Source organism: Lolium rigidum, chromosome 2, assembly GCF_022539505.1.
Source record: "Lolium rigidum isolate FL_2022 chromosome 2, APGP_CSIRO_Lrig_0.1, whole genome shotgun sequence".
Classification (NCBI taxonomy): Eukaryota; Viridiplantae; Streptophyta; class Magnoliopsida; order Poales; family Poaceae; genus Lolium; species Lolium rigidum.
The window spans coordinates 156,354,444-156,367,533 of record NC_061509.1 but is presented as its reverse complement, the minus strand read 5'-3'; the positions used below and the strand labels follow the sequence as shown (position 1 = coordinate 156,367,533).

Here is a 13,090-nt window from a genome sequence, read left to right as displayed (position 1 = left end):
CTGGCAAAGAGCGCATGCGTCTGAAGAATGAGCACGAGCGTCCGGAGAATGATCTGCAGGAAAGCACACATGGCAGAACTGTTCCCGATGAATAGGGCGACGCTAGCGGATGCATCTGAAGAGCTCATGGCATGTGCTAACCCGGTGGTCACACTCAAGGGACCAAAATCACCTCCCACGAGCCCAACGTTTGAAGGCGAGACTAAGCTCGAGGCCTTCGTTTTGAAGCAAAGACGATTGCTCGCGGCCGGGGCAGCCACCCGACCCATCTGCACCTTGCCGTCCTCGTCACCAAGATCACCAACAACAGAGAGGCCGTCGCAGGGCTGCGCTGGTGCCTACACATCATGGCGGACATCATCGGGCGAACCAATCCAGAAACAATGCCTTTGGATGATGCCAATGGCGAACATGGAGCTAACTCTTCATCGCCGGCGACGTCGTCATCCTCGTCGAAGCTCAAAGAAGCAATCCAAAGCAACTTTGAAGCCGACAGCGCAACATCAGTAGAGAGAGGCACCTCGGCAGGGCCACCCGAAGCAACTGGCAACAACGACGAAGAGCCCAGTCCTTGGACCAATACTTAAGGGTCGTAGAGAACTCCTGCGGCCTCTTGCTTCCGGGACGGTGCCATCATATCCCCAGCCTCTCTGTTGCCTAGTCTGAACAGATATCGGCGCAATGTATTTGTATATGCATGCCGTATCCGTATATCCTCTGTACGTACGATTGCCCTGTGTTCAAGTACAGTACCAGCAGCAAAGTACAACTGTAATTCTTTTTTTTCTTTTTTTGCTGCTGTGATGTATGTCTAGGAACAGCCTGCGCCAGAAGAGCTGCTTAGTCAGTACTAAGAGTCTAAGACAATCTTAGCAGCAATATCTTAACGTGTAGTGTGACAGTACATTTCTGTTCAGAGAATCGGGCCCCGTATTAACAAATCGATCAAAGAATTTGCTCTCGTGGGAGCCAGGAGCCTTCCTTCAAACGTTCTTCCAGGAAAGGACGTTCTGCAGGTGCTAAAACTTGCACGAGATCAATTTGACTCTGCAGGCTTGGAACTCAGAAGAGCTCAGTGGGGGCAGCGGGGACCGGATCCGCATCAGGCGCTTTCATCGTAGTTTTTTTTTTTTTTTTTTTTTTTTTGAAATATGATCTCTAGGGTGAAACTAATTTATTGTCTAGCTCCTCGGAAAAACTCGTTCAGACTCTGGCGCCATAAAAGATGAAGCCGAAGATGTACGGTTCGGCGGTAAGGAATAGCAGCACGGAATCCCTTTTGGTAGTTCATCAATATTGCAACGTCATTCTTCCTCCTAGAGGCATCGTCTATGGAGCACGTGCAAGATGGAGGATCCTGAGGTGGAGAGCGTTTTTCTTTCGTGTTGAAGATGGCGAATCTCGGCGACGTGGTGCAGCAGGGTAACATCGTCGGATACATCATGTTCGACGTGCGCAGGGTGGTGGAGCTCTCTAGCGTCGTGGTGGCAGGCCTCACAAGATCATTGCATTGACCTCTCCTGAAGATGGGTATGCGGAAGACGGTGGCGGCAACTTCTGGAACGTGTGGTACACGCCGAGGGTCTGCCGGACCGGTTGTGTCACATGCTCACCATTGGGCGACTTGTCGAGGCCTTCGGTTTTTTGATGATGCGCGTTGGTATGATGTCAGGGTGTTGGCTCTGTTCATTGACAACACCCCCCCCCCTCATCGGTGATGTAGGATTAGTGCGCCATCGTTAGTTTTGTTAGCTTCGGTTCGATCTATGTAATTCTTCTTGTAAGGTGTAGTGAATAATCTAATAAAAAGCCGTGTGTATCCCTTGAATGCAGAAGCTGGGGTGATATTTCCCCCATTTCGAAAAAAATCAATATTGCTATTGGCGCCTCGCCCGCGTCTCACTTCGGCGCCATTTAGCTTGACGCCAACCTCAGTATGACACCATGTTGCTTGGCACCGAACTGCTCCGGTGTTGTGCTGGCGCATACCTGCACAATTTTCGGCTATATTTTTTCTCTATTTCTATTTTTAAAGTGGGAGCAAATGATTTACCACCATTCATTAAATAAGAAGAAGTGTCTTGAATCTTGATAAGACAAAGTACAGGGACCAAAGAAAGTTCTAAGGATGACTCTCTCGTTATTACAAAACTCAAATTATTCACGCCCACGGCGACCCACACTTTAGCCTCTTTTTTACTGATGTCGAGAAGGATGGAAGGGTCCCGCAAAAAAAGAGAATGATGGAAGGGGTGGACTTGTGGTTGAAAACTCTAGCATTCCGTTTCTTCCAAATAGTCCAAATAACAAGCATGGTTAGCGAGGCCATAGCCTTCCGATTTGCCATGACATCCTTCAACATCTTCGCCCACCATGCCGCAAGGGTGAGAGTTAGATCATCCGACTCATGGGTGTGAACGGAGGGTGACCCTTCTGAGTTTGGTTGCAAAGTGGACAAAGACCGCAATTGGTCCTACCTCTTCTCTCTAAAGGATCTGCCTTCCTAATTCTATTTTGAAGGGCCAATCAAGCAAAGAAGTTAATCTTTAGGGGAGCCGAAGCCTTCCACACAAGTTTGTTCATGTTTGAATGTAAGAGTAAGATTTTGAAATAGTTTTAACAAGGGATCGGACGAGTAATTAATTTCACCTAGCGGTAGACTTGTAAATAAACGCTTTCCTCATCTCGACGTGACCAAATGCAGTTTACCACTTTTAACCTTTTTTTGTAGCAAAATTACTTTAAAGCTTAATTTAGGAACCTTCTATAAAGTGCGCCTAAAAGTTCCGATTTGCTTGTTATTTTTCCGAATGCTCGATAAGTCTGCCTAGCTAGCCATACAAGGATCCTTTCTCTATTCTGCTCCCAAGTGCTCTGCTGACATAGATTCTACTTCGCTTGCCGTTACCCCTTTCTCTTTTGGAGTAGGTCCGCTCCGTTGCGTGCATCAATGGCGGTCTAAGATTTAGACCGATGTATATGGTCGCTGATCTGCTCGCTGTTCAGCAAATTTGGACGATCTGCCATCAGCGTTATAGCTATAGGTTGCTGCTCCCGTGCGTGTGTTGCATATGCCACGATGCAATAATCCAAGTCACATTTTCCACTAGCGTGTGGCACGTGCACACTATTTCGTCCGAGTGCAACAGTTGAACTCAAATAACGATCAGTTGATCAGCTTTGATTGACGCGGGCCAGGGCATGCTACCAAGGGATTATTCTCGGGAAATTTGGTGGAGCACTTGCCGTGAACGTGTACCGTGTGAGGTGAGTAAGCGGATTATTATTATAACAAAGCGCAAAAGACTTTTATTTTTATTAATTAATAAAAAGTTTAGAAGGTCTTACAAGCCTAGCAAACACCTAGGCTATTACAAGGAGCTTACTCTCCCTATATTATGTTCCTCGAGAATTTTGCTCCAACTATCCTCCAAGCTCCTGTCTCATCTTTCGCCTTCAGAATGACGGTGATTGCTGTGGATGCATGGTTTCGAAAGATTATCGCATTATGTTCTTTTCTCACTTCCCATGAAATGAGCATAGTCAAAGTAGCCAGAGCCATCCTATTTTCTCCATTTAGAGGGATGTTCCTCGCCCACAAATCTTCAACCATAGCTTCAATTGCCCATCGATCCGGATGTATGTCTTGTATTCCACATAGAGCAAGCATGAACATCCAAATATGAGTTGTGAACCAATATTTGAATAGAAGATGTGCATCTTGAACTAGGTTGCATACAGGACAATCACCACAATTATTCCTTCCAAAGGCGGAATATGTTCCATCATCAGTGAAGTAGGGACTCAACTTTACTTGGCACTTTCCTCCGGTTACTTTGTCACACACTCGGACCCTGCCCTTAGGGTTGGCCTGAATAACGATGATGATCTTGTTAATAACTTCTTTAGGTAGCTCTAGGGAGGTGATATAATAAATCACTTGGGACGTGAGAACCGTCCTCGCAAGAACCCTTCTCCCTGCCATGTCAGCATTCTTCCGATTTCGGCATTTGAGTTAACCGACAATCTTGTCTTCAAGTGTTTGGAAATCAATACTTATGGCCAAGGTAACGCACGGGGAAAGTCACTCTAGTTGTCGGGAAGGATTGTAAAATAACATCAAGGTCAACTTCATCACAAGTATCGGAGCCACAGACTTTTTATACAGTTTGTGTTCATACTGGTCACATCCAAGAAGGAGGCAAGGGTTGATGCAATGAATTGGATATCCTCCTTAATAGTGCCACAAAGACTGCGACGTTATCAGCATAGAGAGAGGCCCGTGTTGATGCGGTGGCACCCCACAACGGGTGTAGGAGACATTGGTACCTAGCCTTGGAGATGATGTGGTGAATTGGATCTATTGCCAACACGAAAAGGTGGGGGCATAATGAGTCCCCTTGTCTTAAACCACGGCCATGCTTGATAGCACAACAAGAGACACCATTGAGAAGTACTCAAGACTCAAGAGGATGAAGTTGATAGGAGAACCTAAACCCAATCACAAAACTTGTTTGGGAAGCCGATGTGCCGAAGATGATCCATAAGATAGTCCCAACCTTACAGAGTAAAACACTTTCTTAATATCAAACTTGGCATTTTTGGTCGGTAAAATTTTCTAGATAGGGTTCTCACATACATAAAGTTACCGTGCATACATGTTTCGCTTCTTTATACATTCTGTGTAGATGCGGTGTAGGCTATACAGCTCAACGACGGGTTCTCCCAACAAAAAGCCTCAACCTCTCGGAACCGACCAAAGCTTGGACACTCGCCACATCAAGCAAATATTTTGTGTTAAGAAAAAAAAAGGTTAATTCTTAGGAGTTTTTCTTGCTTTGAATATTTCCATCGGAAAAAATTCTGACCTTCCGGCGAGCAAACAGCATGACTAAAATATATCTAAAATCACACACAAAACGCTCAAGTCACTCATGAGTCACAAGGGCAAATGCCCGTACCCACAGTGACGCCCGCAGAGTCTCCCTCCCTTGTCTAGTACTAAAACAACATACTGTGATGCTCGTGCCATTAGACCCCCCTCATCGCCTTCACTCCTTGCAAAAATAACGAAACGTACGCAGCACAAAGAAAGCGGAGACCTTCGACTTCTTCTAGCTAGCTGCATGATGGCAAGGCGGCACAGAGGCTTCCGGCTCGGCCGGAAGCTGCTCGGCATGTGCCGCTGGGCGCTCTCGCACCGCCGCCGACGCCGCGGCGGCGGCTACCTCCGCCTGCAGCGCTGCCAGCAGCTGGGAGGCACAGCCGATAAGTCCCCCGCGGCCTTCGGGAGCGCCAAGAATCAGCAGCAGCAGCAGCAGCTGGTGGTTTTACCACAGGACGAGCCTCGGCGGCGGGTGTTCACGTGGGGGCGGTCGCTGGCGCGGCGGATGCGGCTCCTCCCCCGGCGTGGCGGCGGCGAGCGGCTCCTGGAAGAAGAGGCCGCGGAGGCGACGACGCCCAAGGGGCAGGTTGCGGTGTACGTGGGCGGCGACGGGCCCGGCGGGGAGTCGTCGATGAGGTACGTGGTACCCGTGGTGTACTTCAACCACCCACTCTTCGGTGAGCTGCTGCGCGAGGCCGAGGAGGAGTTCGGCTTCAAGCATCCCGGCGGGATCACCATCCCGTGTGCGGCCACGCGCTTCGAGCGCGCCGCCGCCGTGGCCGGCAGCTGCAGCGGCAGGAAGGTGCCAGCGTGGTGGTAGCACGTGTTTGGCGATCTCATGTACAGTACATACCGACGGACGTGATCCATCGAATAGGCTTGGGATATGTGGTTTGACTTTTTTTTTATGCGCCACAAGTTTAGAAACGGAAGGTGTACAAAATGCAAAGACATCGAGTCTGTAAATTTTGGAAGATTCTATGGGCGGGAGTGACTAATTCTGATCGAGAACTAACCTAATTATCATGAAGCTGTAGTTGTGACTCATGCCTAACATGGATCTTAAATCAATTCAACGCGAGTATTTTTTTTAGTTATAAATCATGTTGCATGTTGTAAAATCTGAGTTGCAAACTTGTGGGCTAGAAAAATCCCAGCTGCAACCCAGATAGCACGAATTGCAACGCAATTCAACGAGGGAGTTGACTGAAAATAAAGCTAAATCTTAGACTAGTCATAGTGAGAAGTAACATAGACTACTAACATGCATATGTTACTACTCTATGTTACTACGTATATAGCGGGTAGTAACATATGTGTGGTATCATGCAAGGTTAAATTTATTAGGTTGGAGACTCATCTTGTATTGGAAAGTGTGATGTTACGGTAACATAGTTAGTTACCACCTCAGTTCCTTTCTTCATTTATTATCATGACATATCATTAAAATATCTTGAAACGTGTGATGTTACTACCTATGTTACTCCCATTATGAGTAGCCTTAGTCGATGGAGAATTAGTGATATATAAGCCCGTGGTGCCACGAATTTTAAAGTTCGCTGGCTAATTAACTTGTGGAGGCTTGGTAACACTTTTTTGAAGAAAAACACCTCGGTCTAACTTTTCGACATGTGCGACGGGATTGATAGGGCGGGAACTAAATTTTTTGATGCATCATAGATAACTAGCTTATTTAGAAAGAAAATAAATGAAGAAAGTTGACAATTGAAACTTTCCATTATGAAGAGAGACCTTTGAGCTTCCATTTTTTTTTGTATGTGGTGGTATTCAAAATGCAAATCTATTCAAATAATTTCCAATTGGGATATTTTTCAAACTCTTCGAGCTACTCCCCTGTTCCCAAATGTGTGGCATACAAATCAAAATAAAAAGTCAATGATTTGTAATTTCGACAAACCATATAAGAGGTATGAATATTTACAATGCTAAATGAATATTAATATATCCAGTGTAAGATATATTTTCATAGTATTTATTCGCTATTGTTGTCATTTATATCGTTTCTATATGTTTGACCAAAATTAGAAATAATTGACGTTTTGGCTGAATTTATTCGCCCCGTATCTAGAAACGGAGGTAATATACCGGTTGGATAATGGCTTGATTAGAAATAAAATGATAGAAGAAAGTTAAGAGCAACCTTTGACCCTCCATTTTCAATATGTCATGGCGGTTTCAGATTGCACAAATTAAGGCTCATTTTGCTCCGATAGCTAGCAGTTTAATTAGCACCCTTAATTAGCTTTGCTTAGCTATAGAGCAAACAAACATGAGTACTATAAATTTTTTGATTCACCAAGTGTAGCATGATAGAAGGGTGAGTTTTTGTGTGTGTGGGAAGCGATGGTTGTTCTCCCGTGTCGTTTACATGTTTATATATGCAAATGTCACAATGGTTGCATGATGGTTTTGTGTAAGTTTTGATAGGGAATGTTAGAAATAGTCTTTGCCATTTTAATGTGCACTGATTGTGTTTAACATATAAGGCATATAACGGTATAGGAGGCAATAACTTAACCGCATTATATCACGTCGTGATTCAGTTGTATTATAAGTTGTTGCACCTAACCAATTGACCCATCAGTCCGAACTAAAATAGAAGGGCGGTTATTATATTTATATTTAACACTTTCCTCACGTTAACATGGGATTTGATTGGTGTAGGTCACATAATATTTTTTCTTTGTTTTTTTTAATTCCGGGTGAGCATGGTCTTTTTAACTTGAGACGTACCTCATAACTCCAATATCATAATGAATTAATGCACTACCCTATAATTCCAAAAGTTAAATAATAAAAATAAAGAATTGGTCATTACACTCTAACAGGAAGTACTTCGGTCGTCCTTGGGTCCTTTCGAGATCCCGAGGGCCACGATCAATTTTATCAAGTGGGAGTACGTACTCCTAGTAACCCACTAAACCCCACACTAATCAGCACTCTAGTCCAAACTAATCAAAATCTGACGATGGATCCATGCGCGTTCACGCATTATGATCGTCAAACTTAATTCAACTTGAGGAAGCCACATTACCATCAGGATGTGGGCCATTCAACTGGACTAATCACCAACTAATTCATCGGTCGATGGTCACAAGTTCGCTTAATTTGTCTAAAAAAACAAGTTCCCATAATATAATCGGCCGCTGATATGATGCGGCTGCAAGTGCATGCCGTGTATATTGCTCAAATGGACGATATAGTCGGATTATCTATTGATTGAAGTGGTTGGCGATTATGTCAGTGGCAGCTGCGAGATCGTTTGTTTAGTTATGGTTGACTCGCTCTCCCAGGTGCACGTGATGCTCGGTCGATCGATCAGGGTTAATATCAACCAACGGTATAAGCTGCCGATCGAGCTGCGAAGCTACCGTTCGAACAGACCATATGCTAATGCGGTAATGCCGACGGTCGAGGGCACCTTGTTTCCTGCACCATAGCTAGCTGGCTAGCTTCTGGATCGATACCCTGTTCAGGAGATCGTCACGGTGTTCGAGTGGTTTTTACTAGTGCTACTTGGTGCCGACGTGCCGTACGGTACGTCCCTGTAGAAATTTGCAAGGCGAGGACTTATCTGGATGCACCTAAAATAACGTAGAGCGAAAGGAAAAACTCGGTGCTGCAAGTACGCGGTCACCACGGCGTTCCATTCTTTAAGGATTCCCACGATATTTTTATTATGCGGATGAAAGAAAAATCAACTCTCAATAAGTTTCTTCTTCTGGTACTGCATTTTCCTCTTCTTGTGGCAAAGAGTTAGAAGACATCTCATTGTCATCGTTATCTCTAGATATCTTCAAACTAAAATTTAATATGCATGTAGTAGTTAGTAATAGTAAAACTGTTGCCTACCAAAAACCCACCGGCGAGTAGCGACGGGTAACACCGTAGAGCCGGGAGGCTCCCAAGACTGCGGCGGATCCTGGTCCCTCGGGCAACGGCCCGCAATGCTCCGGCACACGTCCTGGCGTTTGCGAGGGCGTGCCACCTGACCTATACATGGTCAGGAAGGTGATGGATTGCTTCGACTAGTTTCCTGCATGGCAAACACGTAAACATTAAATACGAGCCCCGATCGGCTCTTAGGTTGCCCTGTGGATCGGCTCAAAGAGCCGATTGCCCCATGGTTCATGTTAGATTATAATGACATGGGGATCATGCTATATCGATATCAAGCTAAACTAATCTACGATAGTTTGGGGTTTTCACCGCATAATCGGAACACCCTACGCGTAGTTGAGCCTAGCAGATACGTAAGATAATGGAAAACCAACCCTAAAGAGGCCAAAAAACCAACATGAAGTCGATCCCCGGAACAATCCCTCTAGGGTTTAATAAACCACACCTTACGCACTACCGGATCGTTCAACCCGTTTATAAGGCCTAACCATGCGGATATAAAACCAATCTTTGAAGAACAAAGAACAACTATAACGGATTAGATCTATTAAATAAAGAACAAGCAAGATGTTGCCCTTACACCTAAGATAGGTGTAAGGGCAGCTAGATATCGAGGGGTAGCGTAGCTAAGCAAGTATATCATGAAAGCATCTACGTCAGCCCCAAAACATCTACGATAAGGGTGTTGCTCGCCATCAAAAGGGCTTCAGCACGAGCAATACCAACAACGAATAAACGGATACTGCCTAGATCGCAAGATGCGATCTAGGCAGCATGTTGCTTACCCGGGAGAAACCCTCGAAACAAGGGGTGGCGATGCGCCTAGATTGATTTGTTGTGAACGTGATCGTCCTCCTTTCTCAATAACCTAGATACATATTTATAGTCCGTAGACTTTCTAACTTGGGAATAAACCCGACCGTGTACGAGCTAAACTCTATCTCTTAATTCTAACCGACACGTAACCTACTATAATTTACAGATACACGGGCAGTCTAGCCCAAACTTCTTGTACAAGGCCGATTCAGGAATATCTTCCGTGTGTATCCTCTAAGCTCATTTAATCACGGCCCAACTCCAGACTTGGTTAAATTCTGGTGATAACAAAAACTAGCGGAAAAATTTGGCATGACTTTTGCTAAAAAAAGGACCTACGAAGTGCTAGAAATTTGCTGAAATGAAAATTAATCAACATTTCAGCAAAATATTAACAACTCAAATCCCTACAACAGAAAATATTTTCTCATACACCAGTTAATCAAACATAATAGTAAAATTTACGGAAAAATCCGGCATGATCTTTGCTAAAAAAAAAGGACCTACGGAGTGCCAGAAATTTGCCAAATGGAAAATAATCAACATATTGGCAAAACATCAACAACTCAAATCCATGTAACAAACATTTCATTGGCATTTCAAAACAACATCATTTCATCGGCACTTCATTTCATTGGCACATTTCATCGAGCAAATGGAGGGCGTGATCTCCGCGAGCGGGAGGAGAGGGAGAGAACGAATGAGGGCGCTTACCCTAGTCTGCAGATATGTGACGTGTGTGGTCGTCACAGGCACGGCAGTAGCGGAGCATGGTGATGATGGCTACTAGCAACGCCAAAAAGATCTTGATACATTGGGACTCCAAGTGCAGATTGTTGTATCAAGGGAGTATCTTCCCCACAAGGGTGACTCGAGGGTTTATATCAATCTCTCGGGGAACTGGGTGTACTCTTCTCTCTTCTTCAAGCAATCCTGCAGGTAAAGTAAATGCCTTGTGTCCCCAACTTCACCGTGTTATTTTCAAGCACAAGGTTTCGCGTAAGTAAATAGCATAAGTAGAAATAAAACAAGTAAAAACTAAACTAGATAAGATAACTAAGTAAAAAAATGTAAAGAGGTAGACTGTTTTTGGTGTTTTGGATGCAAATAAGAAAACTAAATATTTTTATATTTTCGGATTAAAATAGTGCAGCAAATAGAAAACAATGTAAAAGCAATATAAAGGTGTTTCTTATGGTAAAAAGTTGACTGGAGTTCATGGGTTCGCTTGACTATTCTCTTGTAAAGTTGTGGTGGACAAAAAGCAATTCATCAATGAGATATGAAGGTGCAGATAATATTATATGTAAGATCAGAATTAATATGGGTGTCACGTCCTAACATAGAGATGATGCAACACATCTCTCTTATACTCCACAAGAAAGAACTTCATCAATCTTGAATTAAGAATTAACAAAGCATAGAAATAGAAATAAGTACTTTGACATGAAGTTTGAATATCAAATAGGCTACCTTGAACAAACAAGATCATCACTACTATCACGTGATGTACATAGCACATGCATTCACTTTATCCCTAGTGAGGTAGCAAAAGAAAGACAAAGCCATAATAGATCTTGAACATATTATCACTATCCAATCACTAAAACCTTGCTACTCCATCTAACACACACATCACCCCACACATGCTATTGCATAGATGTTGGATCAGAACATAAACTTAAGAACGAGGTACATAATATGCATCTATCAATACATCTCACCAAATAATAAGATCAGATCTCATAAAACAATATCATAGAATAAGGATCCACTACATAGGTATTACAAATATGACCATAATCATGATAGGCAGCTCATATGGTACTAAGAACTATAAAGGACATGAGAGAAATAGATCAAGCTACTACCACAAACCCGTAGTCCAGAGGTGTACTACTCCCTCTTGGTCATGGTGATGATGATGAAGACGTTGGAGAAGGTGGAGATCCCTCCGGCGGTGATCCCGGTGGAGTTTCCCCCTCCAATCTTCTCTGTAACAGCCTCCGTTTTGGTGTTTCTATCTTTCCACGGTGCTCTCCTCCCGAGAACTCTTCGGGGTAATATATATAGTTGGATTTAGGGCAAAATACGTTGGTTCGCGAAAAAATCAAGGAAAACGGGCAATCTACGGCTGAAATAGCATGGGAGGCGCGGCTACGAAGATAGGCCGCGCCACCTAGTCTCTTTTGGCCCTCGGGCCTCTTCAGGTGAGCTTCCAGGGCCCATCATAGCATTGTTGTTTTCCTGGAAACCTTGTTCAGTTGCATCAGAAAATCAACACGATCACCCACAAGAGTAGAATACCCTTTGAAATTTAAAATTTGACATGACTTAACCGACTCATTGAGTAGTAAGGATCTGGCATCGAGCACTTGTTCTTTGGGATTTAGGAGAACCAGTCTCTTTGCATGGGGTTTCAGATTTTCCCATGGAACTTCTGCATCCATATAATCCAAGACAGAGCAAATCACTCTCCATCTAAAAGGAATAGCCTCCGGGAAAGAGGGGAAACCAGGTGGTGAAACTAAACATGCTTGCACAAAAACTAGATGAGAAGGGAACATCACAGATGAACAAGTGATAGGTCGCAAACGTATCTATAATTTTTGATGCTCCATGCTTGTTTTACACCAATTCAATATGTTTTGTTTACACTTCGTGGCACTTTTATGCAATTTCCGGAACTAGCCTATTGCTATTTTACCGAAACGGAGACGGAGTCCGGAGGAGAGACGGAGGAGGGCCAGGGGCCGGTCAGACCATGCCTAGGCGCGGCCTGGCCCTGGCCCGCACCTAGGGATGGTGTGGGGCCACCTGGAGCCCACCGACCTCGCCCTTCCGCCTATAAATTCCCTTCGACGAGAAAACCCTGAAACATCCGGCCTCCGTCCACGACAAGTTCCGTCGCCACCGTCATCGTCAAGACGAGTTTCGGGGGTCGGAAGTTCCTGTTCTGACACCCTGCTGGGACGGGGATTGACCCCCGGAGCCATCTCCATCGACTCCACCGCCTCCACTTCGACTCCATGATGGTTCGTGAGTATTTCCGCCCTGGACTACGGGTTCTCGGCTGTAGCTAGTTGGTACTCTCTCTCCCATGTACTTCAATACAATGATCTCATGAGCCGCCTTACATGATTGACATCCATATGATGTAATCGGTGTTGTGTTTGTTGGGATCAGATTGTTCATCATATTACCATACTACGGTTATTTAAGATCTTGCATGCTCTCCGGTACTTGTAGTTACCTTGATCAAGTAGTTGCATGTATCTCCAAGAGGGAGTATTTATGCTCGATAGTGGGTTCATGCCTCTAGTAATCTGGAAGAGTGACAATAACTTCTAAGATTGTAAATGTGTTGTTGCTACTAGGGAGAAAACAACAATGTTTTGTCTAAGGATGATTCTATTGTTTATTTACACACATTGCTTAATGCGATAGTCTGTTGCTTACAACTTAATA

At 44.3% G+C, this 13,090-nt stretch overlaps 1 pseudogene; it reads left to right on the top strand.

Moving 5' to 3' along the window:
* Positions 1-5,055: 5,055 nt before the first annotated feature.
* Positions 5,056-5,932, top strand: LOC124687527 (annotated as a pseudogene).
* The last annotated feature ends 7,158 nt before the right edge of the window (positions 5,933-13,090 follow it).